Here is a 19,462-nt window from a genome sequence, read left to right as displayed (position 1 = left end):
CTTTTTTGAACGTGTGCGGCAGGCAGAGGAGAGAAACCCTATTAATGCCACCGATGAGGGAAAGAGGGTAATGTGAGCTCAAATGTTGTTAGACACCAGAGAATCCACATGGAAGAGAGCCCAAATACATGCTCCAACCACCTGAAAAACTAAAGGACAAAGGTCTATAAAACTTAACACGAGAATTTACAGGAAATCAGGCCTCTTTGGTTCCAGTGTTCTCCGAACTACCTGTTTATAGGCTCAATTTTCTATGTACACCTTCAATAACAACAGCCAAAACAGTACCATTCTGTAGTCAAGGACATATAAGGACCATAAGCACTTTTGCACAGCAGCTCTTGACAGCATCATCCTTTGCCTCTGTGTCCCACTGCACACTGTACTGCTTCGGAAATCAAGTGCTAAAGATGGAAACCTACACAACTGAAAAGAAACTTTTGCCATCGATGTGCAATGTAACAATTGCACCCATGCAGGTTCTTGTTACCCCCTTTGGAAGCGTTGGCATTTGATTAGTCTGGTCACCCATCTAGCGTTATCCATCAGGCAGTGGGAAAGGAATAAGCTGACGGTGGCGAACAATTGACATTTGTTGAGTTTAAGAAAAGCTTCTTGCATTTGGAGCAACTGCTTCTGAGATCTGATTACTGTTATCCTTCCCCCACCTTCAGGTTCCTGCACTGCAAGTAAAATTAGATGGTGGGAGGTTTGTGTCCGTGTATGCCATGCATGTTTTTGCTTAGCACCTAGGACAAAGAAGCAGTAATAGGGGTGAGAGGCTCACACCGTTATCCCACGGACCCTTGAAGCTGGCAAGGGCTGGTCCTGCACTGAAAAGAAGCCACATTGCCAGCCCCCGGCAAGGGAAGGGAGGAAGCCTCATAGGGACAGCTGGTGACAGGGGAAGGACAGGGGAAGGGTGTCATTCCACTTTATTCTGGCTTCAAAAGCTCGTGGAGCTGAAGCCTGGTGACATTTACAGAGTTCCCAATGCTTTCAGCTGAAAACAGAAGAGGCAAGTGGTTTGAAGCTGCCTGACTATAAACACAAAATCTAAAGGAATAAGTCAGTAAATGAGCAAAATATACTGAATATAAAGGGTCTTCAGGTCTTTGTTTTCATTTTCTTACCCTTAGAATGCTTCTGTGGTTATTTTCATCCACTCACTGAAACCTCTCAAAAATGTAATGATGTGCAAGCATTTGGAGGCTTTCTTTCTGTTTGTTTATTCATCATTTAGCGTAATCCCAGACTGACTTTAAAAATCCAGCTTTTTTAAAAAGATTCAGTTACCTAATATATTTGTTTTAAATTGACAGGGTAAAAACATATCTGCTATATGAAAAAAAAAAAAAGATTATTTTCTTTTGGAAATACACTTTATATAACAAAACCAAACTCATGGAATCAGATCTTCAGGTGAAATTATGGTACCGTAGGTACATCAAAGACAGTGGGACAACCCATGAGATGGAATTTCAGGAACAGCTAATTATTTGCTCTTAAAAAAAATATCATTTCCTTTCCTTAATGAGCCAACTTTCAGGAAATGAGTACAGAGAAGGGAGAAGAGAGGAAGAAATACAGTATTCTGGAAGCTAAAAACCTTGTTGGTGTTCTTTCTGCAATTTTTGTGGCTAAGACACTGAATGGATTCCATAAGTGAGATTTTGTCAGCATGCCAAATCTACATGGTCTTCTATCTTTTAAAAAAATGCCTTTGATTTTCACAGACTCCAGCCCAGCTTGGGACTTGCGTTTAAAAAAAACACATATCCTGCTGCTACAGGAAATATTTTTCTCAACACCACTGTATTTTATTTATTTTAATCATATTTAAAAAAGAATCTTGTAGAAATCCCAACAGTACTGTTACGTATAACCCAAAAGGGTTCGTTTCACCTATTTACAGGAGAAAAGCTCACAGGATTAACACATTTGGAAATGATGTGAAAATGCAAAACGGATTTAAGATTTTTTAAGAAGTCCAAGTATTGAATGCAGTAGGATATGAAACTATTAGCTTTCTTCACATTTGGAGGAAGACCATACAACATACTGAATACAGGGATTGGTTTATTTTATACTGGATTACAGAGGGTACTACTTCATTTTCTAGTAGAGAAACTTATTATTAACACTGTATAAGGCAATTCCAACAAGCTTGAGAATTGGATATTGGGCCAAAATTAAATCTCCATGTTCACATATAACCACACACTGACAACATTCAGGTCTGAATAGTTTAATAATCTTTACTTCTTATATTGGGCCAAGTTCAGATTCAGAAAACCCTTTTCTGCAGATGCAAACTTTGAAGCTAAGATCTACAGTGAAAGGTTTGGGTTTCTTTTAATATATCATCCCTATTGGGTTTCTTACAAGTCGTCTGCAAGAAACCCAAGTTCACTGTTGTTAATAAAGAGGTTTTGAGAAAGTATTACCAGGCAACCATCATTATTGAACTGTGCTGGACTACTGAAGTATGGAGCTGCAGCAACAGAAGGTTGTTACAGAAAACCACAGTGGTAATCAGCTAGTGTAGTAGTTTGTAGGGAATGATCTTAAACCAATGATGTAGCTACGTATAAAATGTGAAGAAAAAAAACCTGGATTATTGGTATTTTTATTGGTGATATGTGACCTGTTATATGCCCTGCATATTTTCATCCCATAATCCTTTTCTTCACCAGGTCCCAGGTCAGTAAATCGCTCAAAACAGTCCTTTGCCGCTCTGGTAGAAAGTTACCAGCAAGAATGGCCCTGATTTAATCCTGGCAGCAAATTAAGACATCTCACTTCTAATTTAGAGAAATGCATCCTAATTACAGAAGGCCAACCAGACTACCAGCACAGCTCTCCATAGGTAATTCAAATGGAGAAAATGGGAGAAAAGAGGTACTAAGCAGCCAGCCTACATTGCTCCTTTGTTTACTGTTGTGCTGATTTTGGCTGGGATAGAGTTAATTTTCTTCGTAGTAGCTGGTATGGGGCTGTGTTTTGGATTTGTGCTGGAAACAGTGTTGGTAACACAGGGATGTTTTCGTCACCGCTGAGCAGTGCTGACACAGAGTCAAGGCCTTTGCTGCTCCTCACCCCACCCCACCAGCGAGTGGGCTGGGGGTGCACAAGAAGCTGGGAGGGGACACAGCTGGGACAGCTGACCCCAACTGACCAAAGGGATATTCCATACCATATGACGTCATGCTCAGCATATAAAGCTGGGGGAAGAAGAAAGAAGGGGGGGATGTTCGGAGTGATGGCGTTTGTCTTCCCAAGTAACCGTTAGGCGTGACGGAGCCCTGCTTTCCTGGAGATGGCTGAACACCTGCCTGCTGATGAGAGTGAATGAATTCCTTGTTTTGCTTTGCTTGCGTGCACAGCTTTTGCATTACTTATTAAACTGTCTTTATCTCAACCCATGAGTTTTCTCACTTTTACTCTTCCGATTCTCTCCCCCATCCCACCAGGGGGGAGTGAGTGAGTGGCTGTGTGGGGCTTAGTTGCCAGCTGGGGTTAAACCACGACAACTGTAAGCTACAGAAACAGAGATGCCTGGATGCACCTTTGGTTTTTGTTATCTATTCTCTAGGAAGTCCTTGTTTTCATGGGTCAAAATCTCTCCAGACAGGGTCCATTCAACTGATAATCATCAGTGTGGGCCTCAGTAAGCCATGGGGTATCTTAAAACCTAAAGGGATACTTAGCATATTCTGAAAGGCTAAGCCATCAGGAAATGTTTTTGGCAAATGTCACTCAGGTTTCCCAAATTATCCAAGCTGATTCTGGTTCTGAAAATCAGATATTTAAAAGGTCCAAAGAAATCATGCATATCCGTTTCCGAGTCAGGTTAATTTCAGAAGGCAAAGATATTGCGGTTGCTGATTGATTTTGACAAAACTGCTTTGAAATAAAACAGATTTTCTAGCACAAAATACTTGTAATTTGCTCAGTCCTAATCAAACATAGGAATGTAAGAATTTGAGCATGGAGTCATCCAAGACAGACTTTGAGTTTGGAGAAAGGTGTTTAGACTGCTACAACTGAGTAAGCTCACGTAAACTTGCTTAGATGAAGAGAATAATTTTTTCCACCAAATTTTTAAAATTCCAATAAAGTTAACTGTCTTGTTTTTAATTTTGATTCCCCATGAACAAAACACCAGCTACTTTTACTATATCAAATACTGCAGTCCATTTCAGGCACTGCACACATGTGAGGCAATGATCCAGCCAAAATGGAGTCTGTGGCAAAATAATAGAGAAAAATATTTTTAAGAATCTCTGGTCAGCACATTTGCTTTATTTTCTTTACTACCTTTTTAAACCATCATATCCTTAAGTTGATTTTAAGTGAAATGTGTGCAGAGATATGTTTAAATTTAATGAAGTAACCCCTTATGGATGGTGAAATGACTTCCTAATTACATTTTATGTTCTCATGGTTCTTGAGTTTTTCATTTTCCACAAATGGAACAGATTTATATGAGTTCACATGACAGCTCTAGCTTGGCGAGAAGTGACCATGGCTGCCAGAGAGACTACTTAGCCTTTAGATACATCAGTGAGGTAGTACTGTATGTTTAATAGAACTAGGTGTAAAGTGATGGTTCTTTTTTCACTGTTTATTGCTAAGCCAACCTGCTATAAAACATTGATCTCTCAGATACAGGAGACACATGACTCCCATGCCATTAGGTCCAGTAGGCTTAACCTGCTGAACCCGAAGTGCTAAAAGGACTTAAAATGTAATCATTAGTAGATTTTTGCAAGCAGCTGGTAAAACAAGACTTCTAGGCAGTCAGGGTGCTTTAATTTATTTCTTAATCCTGCCAAATCAGCAGAAAAGTATTTTAACTTAGTTCCACTTGGCAGACAAAAGGTAGGATTCCAACGGGATGGCACAAGAGAAAGCATCCGTGCAGGTGGAAAATCATAAACTCTGTGTAGTGATGGCTATCAGCGCTGAGGTCCACATTTTTAATGTTGCTCTGGAATTAAAAAAAGTAGGAGAAATACTATATCTCGTTTTGGCTCAATCCTGCTAGAAATAAACTATTACTTTTTTCAAAACACCAGCAGTATTCTGCTCAGCCTTTCCAGCCTCTATTAAATCCAGCACATTGTACTGAGACAAAAGAGATCAGGGAACTTCCCCTTCTTTCCTCCCCATCCAACTCGGAGCTCATTTGTCAGCAAGAGTTATTGCCCTAACGAGCAACTTACAAGTCACCCATTTGTAGTTGCTCCCTTTTCACATTAAGGGAAAACATCGCAATGGGCAGCCTTTACGACCAGGTTTCCCATTGTTTAAGCTTGACCCTGCCTGTGTTTGCACACAAGGGGTCAGGGTAAATGATAAGGACTGCACCTCTGAAGGCAAACAAAAACTACCATCCACAGAAATAAAATTCTTTTTTTTTTTTCTCGGTTGGTACTTTCTTTCCAGATTTTGGGGATACTGAAATACATCATGATCCCAGTTTCTTGTCAGTTCATCCCTAAATGAACAGTGAAATCTGTGGTGCTTGTTAACTATAGGTATTGACTGGGCTACAGTGATTGCTGTACAAATACATGCCACACACTTATTTTCATGATCTCATTTAGATGATCTGTTTAATTGAATGCAATCTACAGACTTGATCTCTTGCCATGTAGCGCACACAGGAAATCCTGGAATAACATCCAAAGACTGCGTTGGACTGAAAGTGAAAACCTTTGGTTTAACATGCTGCCAAATCTTTTAAAGAAGCAGAAACTCACAAAAAGAAAAGCCCTTAGTGCCCTTGAGACCATAATGTGCAGCTCTGACTGACTGGACTGATATTACCTGACCTGAAATTTGAATTAATTCCCTTGAATTAGATGAACTATTGATTGATCGACTGGCATATAAAAAGAACCTAAAAAGCAAAACACAATGGCTTTTAAAGAAAAATTATAAGAGAAATAAGAGGGAGGACATGAGAATAAACATGTTGAAAATATTTGTTAGAGAGGTTTTGTTACACTCTTGTATTAAAATGTTACAAAAAATCTCCAAGCTATTCGCCTTCAACACTAAAAAAGCCCTGACCAAAGTGCATGTCATGTTTTTAATATCATCTGCTGTGAAAGCCAAACTTGGAGTGAGGTTTAACTACCAAAATTTCCTGAGCGGGCACAGAATTCATGGGTGCAGGTTCATTAAGTCTCATCCATTACACTATATACTTTGCTCTGTTGGCAAACAGAGGTGTTTTTCAGTTTCAAATCCACAAAGATCTGGCAGTCAAGTCTTACCATCTCATGTGCCGAACAAGCACACTGCAAACCAATGTGGTTTTTCAGATGTTGCTGAAGGCATATTCTAACCACAGCTGATGTTACAGAGATAGAGCGAGCGGTATAATTTGGCCTGTGTTATCTTTATTGTCAGTGATGATGGGTGAAATAAAAAGAGCTCATGGACAGCTTGGGGAGTTTTTAGTTTGGAAAAATATCTTTCAGCTGAAAAGTGAGTAGATGTAGTAAGTATTCAGTGGGAAACAGTAAATATAGTCTCTGATAAAGTGATTATTAGAGTCGTTTTTTAAGGACAGAATGGGTCTTCCATGTAGTGTCATCTAAAACTACCAAAACCTACTCATAGGGCTGCATAAACAGCTTCATTTATAGATGCAAAGCCACAAGCCACCCACTGCTTGAAGAAAACTTTCCATACTTGGAAAATACATGCAATATAAGATTACGGTGCTGGTTATCAGGATTTCAGACTTCACAAAAATTTGCTGATGTTATCCAAATGTAGTCTCATTATCTATCAGAACAATTACCCATTCAGTAAGGACCAGATACAAACAAAACCCAGAGAAATTGGTATAACAGTCTGCAATGAAAGGGAGTACAAAAAGCTATAAATCCATTCACATGTACCATTTCTGAATTCTAAGCAGAAATATATTTTCTTGAAATATTATACTTTTTAGCAGTGCATTCTTACAGTTCAGTCCTCTCTTCATTTTATAACAAGGAACTACTACAGAATTGCCATCTTCTGTTTTACTTTAAGCCATTAATTTTGGAGTGTATTTACACAGAAGTTGCTCTTGCACAGTTTTGTCATTGCAAAAGTAACTGCGAAATGGAAAGAGTGGAGCTGCTAACGTGAACCACTTCAGAAACCTAACTTTGTTTTTTAAGCACCACTTTCTAAAGATCCAGTTTTCTTCCCAGTACTGAACATGTCCCTGGGCTTTTGCTTCAGGCCCCTCCCCAGCCAGAAGGACTGTGATCCCAGGCTCAGAGGCAAATAACCTCCTTCCTGAAGGGCAGCAGAAACCTCCGAGGTCTCCGTCCCTGAGAGGAAGGACATCAGGAGGACAGTTGGGTGCCCTGTACCGCCGTGTCCCCAGAAGATTGCTTTTACAGTAGGACATGGATGCCCAGCTCACACCTGATGAGAGCCTTAACTTGTGCCTGGAAGGAGAACAAACCTCTGGAAAAGAAGGAGAACAAACTCATCAGCAGCTGTCTCCTGCGGTGCTCGTGGGTTTGTTTTGTGTTTACGTCAAGCTCGTATCCTGAGACTAGACTGCAGATGTTTTCATGGACAGTGCAACTACTGCAGCAGTTAGTCAGATCAGCTCCATTTTTCAAATTTCTGTAACGTTTTATATTCTGACACCTGAAAATGGCTTTTAATTGATCAAGTACAGTGGGTCTGTTTTTCTCTAAGAAAGAAGAGAGAGGAAAAACTGGAACAGAAGCTGCTGAGTGATTTGATGGCAACCTGAGCTTAGGGACGTGAGAAATACAGCAGAGATGGCAAAAGACTAGTCCTGGTTTTGTTGTACAAAAAGGTTACAAGAACTTAAATTTTATAATACAGGACGTACTAAATTGTATACCTTAGCAACTGAAATTAACATCACAACTGGAATTTGTTAGAAAGCATAAAAATTGCATTTAAAACAAATGTCCATAGCTCTGTAGGCACGTATGTACAATTTGTATACCCTAATACATACTTTAATATGGAGACTGCATTTTGCAGTTAGGATTATAAATTGTTCAGTTAGAAGCGCTGGGAGTTAGCAGGAGAGAGAAAGTAGGAATAAAGTTCTGAACATGTAGGACTCCAGGATTAATACCCTCTAAAACATATCCGATTGATGCTCTCAGGTCAGTACACATAATTCATATGGAATATTTTTTATGGGATGGGACATTCCTCAAGAATGTGAGAAAATGGCTGGACCAGAATTCTTGCATACAGAAATTAAATGAACTCAGCAGAACTCTGACTACCTCCTTTGCAACTGTGGCTACGCAATCATAATGACCACACATGAATTTGTGAGGAGGAAAATTAAATTGAAGCTCCACATCAAGAAAGTGGAGTTCAACGGCAAAGGAAGCCTCAGGCAATGAACCCCTTAGAATGAAAAGGATTACTTATTAAAAAAATCTCTAAATTGTTTCTATTAGCACTACATATGATTTTCTGAAAGTACAGCAGAAATTTTGGCTACAAAAATGAAACATGAAACTCCTCCTGCCTGCCAGTTTTAATCAAATATAGAGCTCAGCCCAAACCTACGCAAGGCTGAAATGATGCTGTTGGAAATGAAGCTGGCTGTCTCCCATTAAAGGCCTGCAAGATTCTTTTTGTTAAGTTTGTGTGAAGCCTTGGAGTCTTATCTGACTCCTTACTGAGTCTGGATGACTGGGCAGCATCCCAAAAATACCTTCTCACATCTTCAGCTTTATGGGGAGTTTCATCCCTTCCTCCCGCTGAGGCCACAATATCCTCTGCATTTGTTACCTGACGGCTGCGTTATTACAGCCTCCTGTTTCTGAAGCCGAATGTAAGACAACGTGCCGGCTCCAGATGCGGCAGAAGGAGGCCGTCTGCCTTGTGCCTGCCTTAGATCACTGTAATCACTTCAGGCCAGTGCTCAGGTCCTTCTTTCAGCTCCAGGTAATTCCTGATGCCAGTTTACAGCCTGTGGTGTATGAAGCCCTGCTGCAGTTGCAAACCACTGAGGCTCAGAACAAAGCCTTTGGGACCTAGGGACAAAACACTTTTTTGAAGGCAATCCAACACTGGAAAAATCTTTCCGTGAACATCAGGTGAATACAGCACCTGACCATCTTTAGAAAACAAAGGAAACCTTCTTCCTGGAGAATGCTTTCCATCAGAAGCACTACTTGCTTCAGATTTCAAACTCTTTCATTTGCCTTCTCAAAAAGCCACAAGCACAGACTGAATTTTTACCCCAAAAAGGCAGAAATGGTAGATACTGCAGAGATTCAGTAGCTATTTCACTAGAGCTGCAGACCCACAATCCAGGCTAGATGGTGAAGGCCAGAACTCACCACCTTCAGGCCATGGTTCAACGGTACAAGTTCAGCCTTAAATTTCTAACTCCTAACACCAATGACAGATGACACAAATCACTGGTTTGGTGCAAACTCACTTGACCAATGCAATTTCTGATGGGTTATCTTTGCAGCAACAGGCTTCAAGCTTAATCAGGTACCAACTTTCACCACCCTGCCAGCATAAAACTATCAGGAAAGCATACAGCCAGAGTAAACTCTGTATCATGTGCTCTGCCAAATTTGACAGAAAAGTGATCCTGTGCCCAGGCCTGATTTAAGTCCAAATTTCACTGCTAGATAACAACAGTGTGCACATTTTCAGCAGTAATGCTTGTGGAACTAATGCTTACCTTGCAATAGTTTATTTTTTTTCATCATATGTAACTACTGCTTAGCTCTAATCTTGCTGTTGCTACTGCCTAAGGGTTTTGACCTGTATACATCAAGTAACAGAGTCTTCCCCAACCTCATGTGGATTTATACATACAAACATACACATATATACATGCCTATATTGTGCCCTATCAATTGGTGAGCAAAGTTTATGTGTGATCAGCAAAAGAGGCCAGCATATACTTTATTCTGTATCTGCCTAAAACTTTTGCTATGGAGTCCCAGATCAAACCAAGCACACCATCTCATTGACAAAGTAGCTCATCGGACATAATTTAGAGGCTGCTGCTGTTTCCATCGCAAGGTCTCGCCCACCAGTTGCAAATCTTCATGCTTCTTTAAGACTTCTTTTTGAGCCAACATCTTCATTTTCACCAAAGTCTCCCTGTTGTTCCTCATGTACTGTTCAATCCCGCTGTTGGTATTCTTCCTCTGTAACCTCATGACCTGGGGGCAGATGGTGGTCTTCCCCTGTAGCACCAGCAGTTTGGGGCAAGGTCCCCCCCAGAGAATTGTGTGCCGTGGAGCTCCACACACTGTGGGCACTCACACCCCCAGCCACCGGCCCTGGGCACGCTGTGCAGCAAAGGCAAACTGCACACGCTAGGTTTTGAAAATTGCCCATACTAACACTCAACGACTGGAAAAGAAGTGCGAGAACTTCAGGCAACAGTCTGTACTCAAAGACATTTGCAGGGATTTAAACAACACATCCTTTAAATTCAAGCCTTCAAAGGAAAGAGTAAAAGTGAAGCACGACAGTATGCATCTCTCTCAACTCAAATTTTGTAAAAACAGCACAGAACATCTCCTGAGAGTATCTATCACTCAGTCGCTGATGTGATTGCCGTATATCCCTCTCCTTGATAACCCTTCTGAGGCACTATGGTTCAAAGTCCTGTATTAGTTGAGCATTTGAGGTCTTCAGCTGAATGGAGTTTCAGGATGATGGTTATTTTTATAATTGTTAAACTACTTATGGTACCAGTTCTGTGTAGCAGACTAGCGTGGGCTTTGCAGTAATTCTTGAAAATGTGTAGAAGTGAGCAGTACTCTGTTCAGACTGCCAGACAGCCAGAATTCCTGAAAAAAACATCAAAAAGAAATCTGCAAATTTGTCCCAGAAAAAAAAAAATCAGGTAGAAAAACAGGAAATGTCTGTGGAAAAACAGACATATGGGAGCTCTAGTTCTTCCATACTCTTCCAGTAGAAGAAGTCTGGGCAAAGAATTCAACTTCTTGTAGGGTGGAGTTTTATCAATTTATTAAAAGAGTTTAATGATGTGTGAAACCTGGACTGGTCCCACCTAGTCCTTCTCACCTAAAAGCCACTCATAGAACAGGCTCCCCCTGTATAAGTGTATAACAAAAAGATGGCTCATGGAAGAATGAGTAGAGTGTATTTATTTGTACCTGTGAATTCTTGATGTGCAGATACTGTATAAATACACATGCATATACAGAGGTGAAAATTACTACGGGTTTCTTCAGAAAAATATAGCCAAAGGATACTTATAGCTTATGGGTCAATTCACACTGCTTCAAAAACAAAAAATCTAAATTATGTGTTTCAAAAGATTCACTTCAACAGATAAAATACTGTTTTAACTTCTAAGATCTAAATTATCATTTTAATGCAGCTGTCTAGCAGAGCTGAGGTTAGCTTAACAAAGGGGCTGGCTGAAGATACAGGTCTTGTTCATCTTCCAAAGTACTGAAATAAATAGAATATTTGACAGAGAAGACTGCAAAACTCGCCATTTTACACTATGCACATTTTCAGCTGAGAGATTTGTAAAGCTCTTACCTTAGCTGCTAATTGATAATGTCAGTTTTAATGAAGTAAGATAGACATACACATTATAAAATACTTCTAGCAGGTAGACCAGGAGGCAGAACAGGTTACAGAGAAAGACAAATAGAAAAACTTGGTTTATTGAGCTCGGATTATGCCAGTTGTTCAATATTTCTTAGTCTCATAGGTTCTTCCTTATTCCTTCTGCAGAAAGAGTCCAGAACCCTTCAAGAAGTAATTCAAAATGGCAAAAGTAACATTTATCTTTACCTCTACCTGGCAAATTTTCAGAGAGATACGTTTACTGGACAGAAACTTCCTGCCTGGACTGGCCGTCCGTTAGTATGAGTAATGAGCAATCCATCCATCATTAGGGTTAGCAAGTTTTCCATTTCATCCTTTTCCCTCTTTAAGTGCATGATTTAATTCACAGCACATAAACATTTATGCTACAAGAAACCTTGTAAAAGCAAAACCATGCCCAGTATTTCAGTCATATATAAGACGACTATCGGCAGGTGGAGAAACTCACTTTAAAACAAACTCATATCCAGTGTTTGTTCACAATATCTAATCTCTGTATTCTGAGTCTGTGCCTAATTTATATTAACCTCCTTTTCCTTTTTCCCCTCCACACATACAGATTTCACACTTGGCACTGCTTGGAGCTAGAGGTGCTACCTACTTAAGAGGAAATTTGTTCCTGGGACAAATATGAGCTCTGGGAGAGGTTGCTTTATCAACTACGTTATAGGCCTAAAAATTGGTATCTCCCACTTTCAGTTCCCTGTCCTACTGCAGACTCCTTCCTACCCTGACTCATGTCACTTTGGGGATGCTGAGCTGCGAGAGCCAGGTGGGTGTACAGGGAAGAGGTGGCCTGTGGTATTTGAACATCCAACATTCATCTCAATGCAGAAGCAACTGTCTTCCTGTTGGAGGATGCCTGAAATATTTCTAGCTTTCTCTTTTTATTGAAGTCTTTGGGTTTCCTCTTGCTCCGTAGAGCTGAGGCTGAGGCATCTCACTGCAGGATGGGTCTAAGACCATCCAGATGCTGGGGCACACACAAGGGGCTTCGAATGGCAACACCACAATGACCGGGTGGCCAGGGGCTTGGCCTTTCTCTGCTGGGAAAAGCAACAAATTTTACAGTTCAGAAGAGTGGGGCCCTTCTCATACCTTTGAGACATGGCAGGAAATCCCTTTTAGTCAGCGTGAGTTTTCAGAAATGTTTTCTGGGTTTTTCTTTGCCTCCTCGAAGGTTAGTGACCTCATTCTACCGACAGTGCACTTGGGGCAGAGGTGGTCAGTCTTGCCCTGCAATTCCAGCATCTGAGGAGCTTTTCATGGACTTTTAGTGACTGTCTTAATTCAGCCTGCAGCTAAACATGTGGCTATCCTCAGTCAATGCTTACATGCTCTCTGCCAACCCCTAAGAAATCAGCCCTTTCTTTCCAGAAGTAAATCTGATTTCCTTGCCCATTCCCCAAAATCTACAAAACTGACTGCTTGCTCGGTGCAAGTAGAGGGTAGTGGCAGCAAGAGCCCTGAACTGCAGGCAGAGCTGTGAGGCAGAGCAAAGCAACACTTTTTCAGTGAAAACTTGCTGAGCCAAGAATACTTAAAACCCTCCTCCTCCATCATCTTTCCTTAAAATTGAGATTATTAATGAGTCACACTTACATTCATATTCCTCAGAGCTCTGCTTTGGAGAGAAACAATAGCCAGGTCTCCCTCTCCTTCCTCCTGGGTGGGCAAGCAGCACAATGCTAAAGCATTATCACATCAACTGCTGGGCTAAGAAGCTTGACCCAAAGCCCTATGCCAGTGAATTATTTTCCCCTGACATATGGCTTAAGGCTGAAGGATTTGAACACTTAATTGGTGTATTTTCTGCAAGGCTTTAAAGGCTTGGCAAGGTGAGATTCCTGCTAATCAGTGATACAGCTGGGAAACAGCTCCTGCTGTGCATCACCAGCAGCCTCCACCTAAAAGAATTTATTCATCTCCTGGAGCTCAAGGGACTTGTATTATCTGGAGGTGTTAAAATCATTTCTAAGTGAAGTTGTCCAAAGGTTGTGTTTCAAACATCCTTCATAATTTGTATTCACTGAGACATGTAACAGCATAGATCTGTTAATGTACATGAAAAAGAAAACCATGACTTTCTCTCTCACATTATCGTGGTGGGGTGGCTCTTTGTTAACCAGGAAACCAAAACACATTCCCTATAGCTTTTGCCTTTTCTTGTAAGAGTTACCTCAGCCCTTCTCTACAAAGAGGCATTCACAAATTAACATCTTTACAGCACTTTTTTGTCATTGAAACTATCAAAAAGCCCCCAAAAGACCTCCATCCTAAAGATGGGTGATTTGATGAGAAATTTGGGAAATTAAATCTTCATTCATTATTAGCACCCCTGGAAAACAATTATTCAGAGCATTCATTTTGCATTTTCATCCTGCCATTTCACTGTACTTACACCTCTGACTTGCAAAACAATGATTTCTGCAATATTCCATACATTTTGCTGGCATTTTACTTTCTCTGCAAACAGTTCTCTAAATAAATTACTGTACTTCCATTCTTGCTGATTTACCAGTTCTGTGTTGTCAGAAACCTTATAAACCCACTTCTTCACTGAACTCCTGTGAGCTGGAAGGAGTTCTGCATATGAAGGATTTGCAGGACGGACACATTATTGTTGCTGTTCTGTTTTTCCAAGGAAAAGTATTTTTCACATTGATTCAGCCAAAATGATCTTTTTATAGAGAGGACAATAAAGCTAAAGAGAGCAGTTACTGTACCCATCAGAGAGAAGAGACTCTCCCTTGGAGAAAACTGTACCCAACCACAAACTGACAACTATTCTTACAAGTGAAAGACGTTGTTCACACAGGGCACACCCTTGCAGTCACACTCGCTCACACACACATAGAAATAAAATTGATACAGTCTCAAAGTATTAGGACTGCTTTGGATGGCATTCTGCAAATATTTGTAGTAATTGAATAAAGTCAATTAAATTTCATTCTCTTAAACACGTTAGCACAGAAGAGGGAAGCAGAGGTTGGAAATGTTCAAGGAATGCATGTCTAGGGCCCTAGTCCCCAAAAGCTAGGTACGAGTATAAATGCAATTTTAATCTTTTTTTGGTTTTCATTCTGTTATTTTCCTTTTCTCCTTTCCTCTGCTAAACACATGGGAAATTTGGAAGATGGTACAAAATTCCTCTGCCCATTTTATCCTCTCACCTCCACTGGCTAGGAGTTTTATTTTTTAAGTTTTATAGACTTCAAGCCTGCTTTTAGTCCTGGTATCGTGTAGGAGTTCTGTGAGTCAGAGTAAGATGATCCTCACCCACAACAAAGAACAAGCCTGACAGATAACGCTGCTTCTCTTTCATTCTCAGTTTACACTAGAATCACCTGCAGCTTTGCAGCACCTCTCTCAAAAAATTTGTAAATGACAAAGATGTTCAAACAAAACCGGACTCAGCTTCTTAAAATATCTTTGACAACTTAATTAACTTTGCACACTGGCATCTCAAGACTGTCAATTGTAATGTAGTTCAAACCTCAGTTAAAAGATGAGTTCTTTTTCTCTGTATATGGGAAAGTATTTTTACACTAGCAAATACCAATTTACACTCATTAAGTTCTGTGAATAAGCCTGCTGACACGCTGGGGGTCCCATTGAAACACGCTCTTCACAAATACAGTAGGTGTAGTGTTTACCCATTGCTTAACTGTGCTGAATAAGCTCTTTGACAAATAAAAGCATTCTTGCTGGCCCCAGTTATCAGAAGGTGCACTACGTGCACTCTGCTGCAGTCATTCACCACGTTTTCTCATCATCCTACCAAACAATTCTTAATTAACAAACTTTCCAAATGGTTAGGACTAAGCCCCTCTGTGCAGCGATGGTGTAAAATCAGTGGTGTGAACTGCTGTAACTCACTGGTGTAGATTTCTTGTATCTCATGTAATCCTAACATCTCTTACTTTGGCCATTTTTCTGCTCTTACATTGTGGGTAGTAAACGTTCAGAGTTTCATGTGAGGACAGTCATGCGATCCAGCACACCGGCTGGCTCGGCAGGGCTGGGTGCCGCTGGCACAACCATCGGCAGACAGCTCAGCTGCTCTCTCTACCCATGGCATGGGCAGATGTGGCTTGGGTGGAAGCCATTTGTGATAAGCACACATCCTTATATTGGGAAGCTGTAACTGGGAACTGTCTGTGTACCTCCACACAAAGTGGTTCTCATGGCATATTATGTGTCATCAAAGTCGTGTGTCTTTTCTTGAAGACTATTTTCTGTCTCACTAAGGTTCATTTCTATCCCAAGGTGCAGCAATATCAATAAACTTTATCCTTTAGACCCCTCCATGAGATACATTACTTTATGTTTGCTAGTGCATTTGGATTTTTGGACAGCAAACGAGGACATCAATAGTGACATTTTGGGGTCTCATGTGCTTGGGACTTTACTGTGGATGTGTATAAAATCTACTGTCCAGCTGAGGGTTTCATTTTGCTTGTATCACACGTTGCCAATACATCTCTGACATTTCAATTTGCTACACTGTGCTAAGTCCTGCATTCTCTTGTCTTCTCACCCATCCCACTCTCTGCCATAGGCTACGAATCTAGAACAAAGCTTGAACATGACAACAAAGGAAGTTTGGGAGCCAGAGGAAAGAAATCAGAAAGAAGATTTTGCCAGCACTGTACTTAAGAGCCTTTTTCCCACAGGCACTATAAATTTTGTGTGACCAACTAAAGCTCAACAAGGTGGTCATTTTGTAATCCAGCTTTTACATGCATCTATTTAAAGGTGGATAAACAAATGCATACACACATACATATCTACATATACACATATGTGTGTGTATGTTCACATACTCGCATATATATAAAATGTGCAGACATGGGAGAATTGTATGGTGATGTGATGGGATAAACAAGCCTGACACTTATATGAAAACTTAGAGTAAAATTGGCCACTGTTTGAATGAGGAAAAAATGAGATGGTGGCCCTTCCAAACAAGTCATGTGTCTTCTTTACAGCACAGAGGTACGTGCTCAGTATCTTTCAGTTAAGCAGTGGAAAAATTATTTGCAATTATTTTAAGAAAAGGAGGAAGGGAAATTCAATTTTATTTGTTTATGTTTCTTTCTGTAAAACCTTAAATGTCAAGAATCTAACTATATGAGGTCAGAAGAAAGCATAAAAACTTCTAGCAATGATCTAAACCAGATTTTAATGTACATAAAAAAGTCACAGCTAAACATCAACTACTACAGACTTTTCCACAGTTAGATTTGAGTTTTATATGTTTTGCCGGACACCCGACATAAAGCTTTTCAGAGCTGCAGGATGTCAGACTTTATTGTTGTAACACTTGTAATGAAAAGAGAAATGGTCCATAATATTTTCTTAGTATTATTTGTTAATGTTGTAATTGGGATGTTTACTGTCTGAATCTATTGCTTTGGCTAACGGGTCTATAAGGAAAAAAGAATAGCTCAAGAGAGGCCTCTTGGGGGCGTCAAGAGAAGTCAGGCTGCACAAATCATTGACAGAAGATAATACAACTTTATACACCTAAAAATCTTTTTTTCCCCAAATGCTTCATTCCTATCCATAAAAGAAACAGCTATTTGAGTGCAGTAGGCTGTCTGCTCTTTGTAAATCGTTAGTCAAAACCTTCCAAAGGAAAGGCCTGCAAGTTTTCAACCATTTTGGCTTCAAGCTTTCCAAGCCTTTCAAGCTTTTCGGAGCTTTCAAGATATACAGGAAAATGTAGCCTTCTGCCTAGTCTAGGACTGCAGATCCTGTCGTTTTGGGTACTCAAACAGATCAGAAAGAGTTCGTGTCATGACAAAGATCTATTCAGGTATTTTAAAAGTTTTGTTGTGGTTTTTTGGGGGGGTGAGGGTGTTTGCTTTTGTTAAAGCACTCTCTAGGTACATCTACACTATTCTGGGCAGCAGACTTGGCAGTAGCTATGAAGAAGGCCAGTTTCCTGCCCTGTCTGTCCCGACCACGGAGCCGGGCCACAGGTGTCCCCTGAAGCATCCCCTGCCGAAACACCCCCTGCTGCCTCCTCCGCAGCCAGCTTGCCCTGAGACCCCCTCGGGCCACCCTTGCAAAGAAGGGCACGGAGTGCAGGAGAGCTTCTGTGTCTGCAGGTTGTATTACCTCTACTCATGGAGGAGTATTAAATACATTCAATATTTAACATTTCCTATATGTTAAAACCAGCGCTGTTACGGCAGTACGAGAAGGGCAACAGACCGACCTCACAGCTGGCTTTAAAGACAAGCAGCCATGCAGTTCCCACTGCCCTACATGATAGCTTTCCTCCACTGCAGGGCAAAACAAGTCACCCAGTGTGCAGATGGGAGGAGCTCACCTGAGTTGAGTTTTGGCGTTTTCTATCACGAACAGGCTGTGCTTTGTGCAGGTTTCTGTTCAACCGCAGGAGAAAAAGCTTTCTTCCTTAGAACATTTGAAACAAAAAAGCAAACTAAAAATGCATTTCTAACTGATTGCCCTATTAAAATGCCTCAGGATTGTACAAACAAAGAAAAAGATTTTTTTTTTAACTTCTTTTTAATAACATGCAAATGCTGAGATAATACAATGCTGGGTGTGCTGTGGAAACCTAGACAGATTAGACATTGGATATACAGTATTTGTTTTCTGAGTCTTTGCCCACACAAAGTTTTCTTGCAGCCACTAAACAAAGGTCCTGGGAAGACAGAACTCTCAACCAACCACATTTTGTTCGGGAAAAATATAATTCTTTAAAAGGGTTTCTCTATTTTGTTTTCTTTAGGCAATCCAACCCAATCCTTTAAAGTGACACTTCAATAAAATATTCTCAAAAGGGATAACATCTTTTAAATCTCTTTTTATCCTGTAAAACAAAGAGCTCTGCCCATCACAGTGGGAGACGCACACATGTCGCCTGGCTGTGTCTGACTGTCACATATCACGCAAGGATGAGACGGGCTTCTGGAACAACCCAAAACGTCTATATTGTAATAGCTCTAATTTTCACATCCTTGGCTGATTTTGTCATTTGTTCTTGATTATACAGCTAGCAAGTGTAGGTAGCTGCTATACCAGGAGTCTTATAAACTTTGTATTTCTACACTGCAGATACTCTCAAATAGAGAGTCCAACTCTCTGTTTTGCCTTCAAAATAAAGTGTGTGGTATAATTTCCTCGCCCTTGGGGATAATCTGTCCCTCCTTTTCGCATACTGCAAAATCCAGTTTTCTATTAGTCTAACCACTGACACCAGTGGTTACAACAGAAATAAACAAGAGTAGCGCAGAGATGAATGAGACTGTATGGAGTTATATTGTAAATATTGCCCCCAAGGGGGTTTGTTTCTCCCCCGATGATCTTTTTTTCTGCCACTGTTATGGAACTTGCAGGTGAAAGGTATTTTCCAGAATGGACCTTCTCAATAGGAGAAGGACTCAGGAGACTCCTGAGTCTTTACTTCACTCTCAGAAACAGGTCATAGCCCTCTTGGCCTGTTTTACCATAATCATAGATCACTGGAATAATTTATTTAAATTGGAATTAAGATTTAAAAGTAGCATCACAATGACATGAAAAGCATGCTACCATTTCAATCCAATTAGATGAGTTGTACATAAAGATATCTGGGGATCATTGCAGCAGAGATCAGCTTGTTTGGTTCTTGAAAGGAAATATTTCTTTAGAAGAAATAAATTAAGAACTGCTGTTATTTGAAGTATTGGCAAAAAAACCCCCGCAGAAACCTAGACTGCAAACAATGCATCAGGGTTACATGGCTCTGTGTTTTATTTCAGGCAATTACTGATCAGGGAAGATCTTGTGGTAAAGGAGCGAG

Source organism: Calonectris borealis, chromosome 3 (assembly GCF_964195595.1).
Source record: "Calonectris borealis chromosome 3, bCalBor7.hap1.2, whole genome shotgun sequence".
Lineage (NCBI taxonomy): Eukaryota > Metazoa > Chordata > Aves > Procellariiformes > Procellariidae > Calonectris > Calonectris borealis.
Note: the sequence above shows the minus strand (reverse complement) of the source record.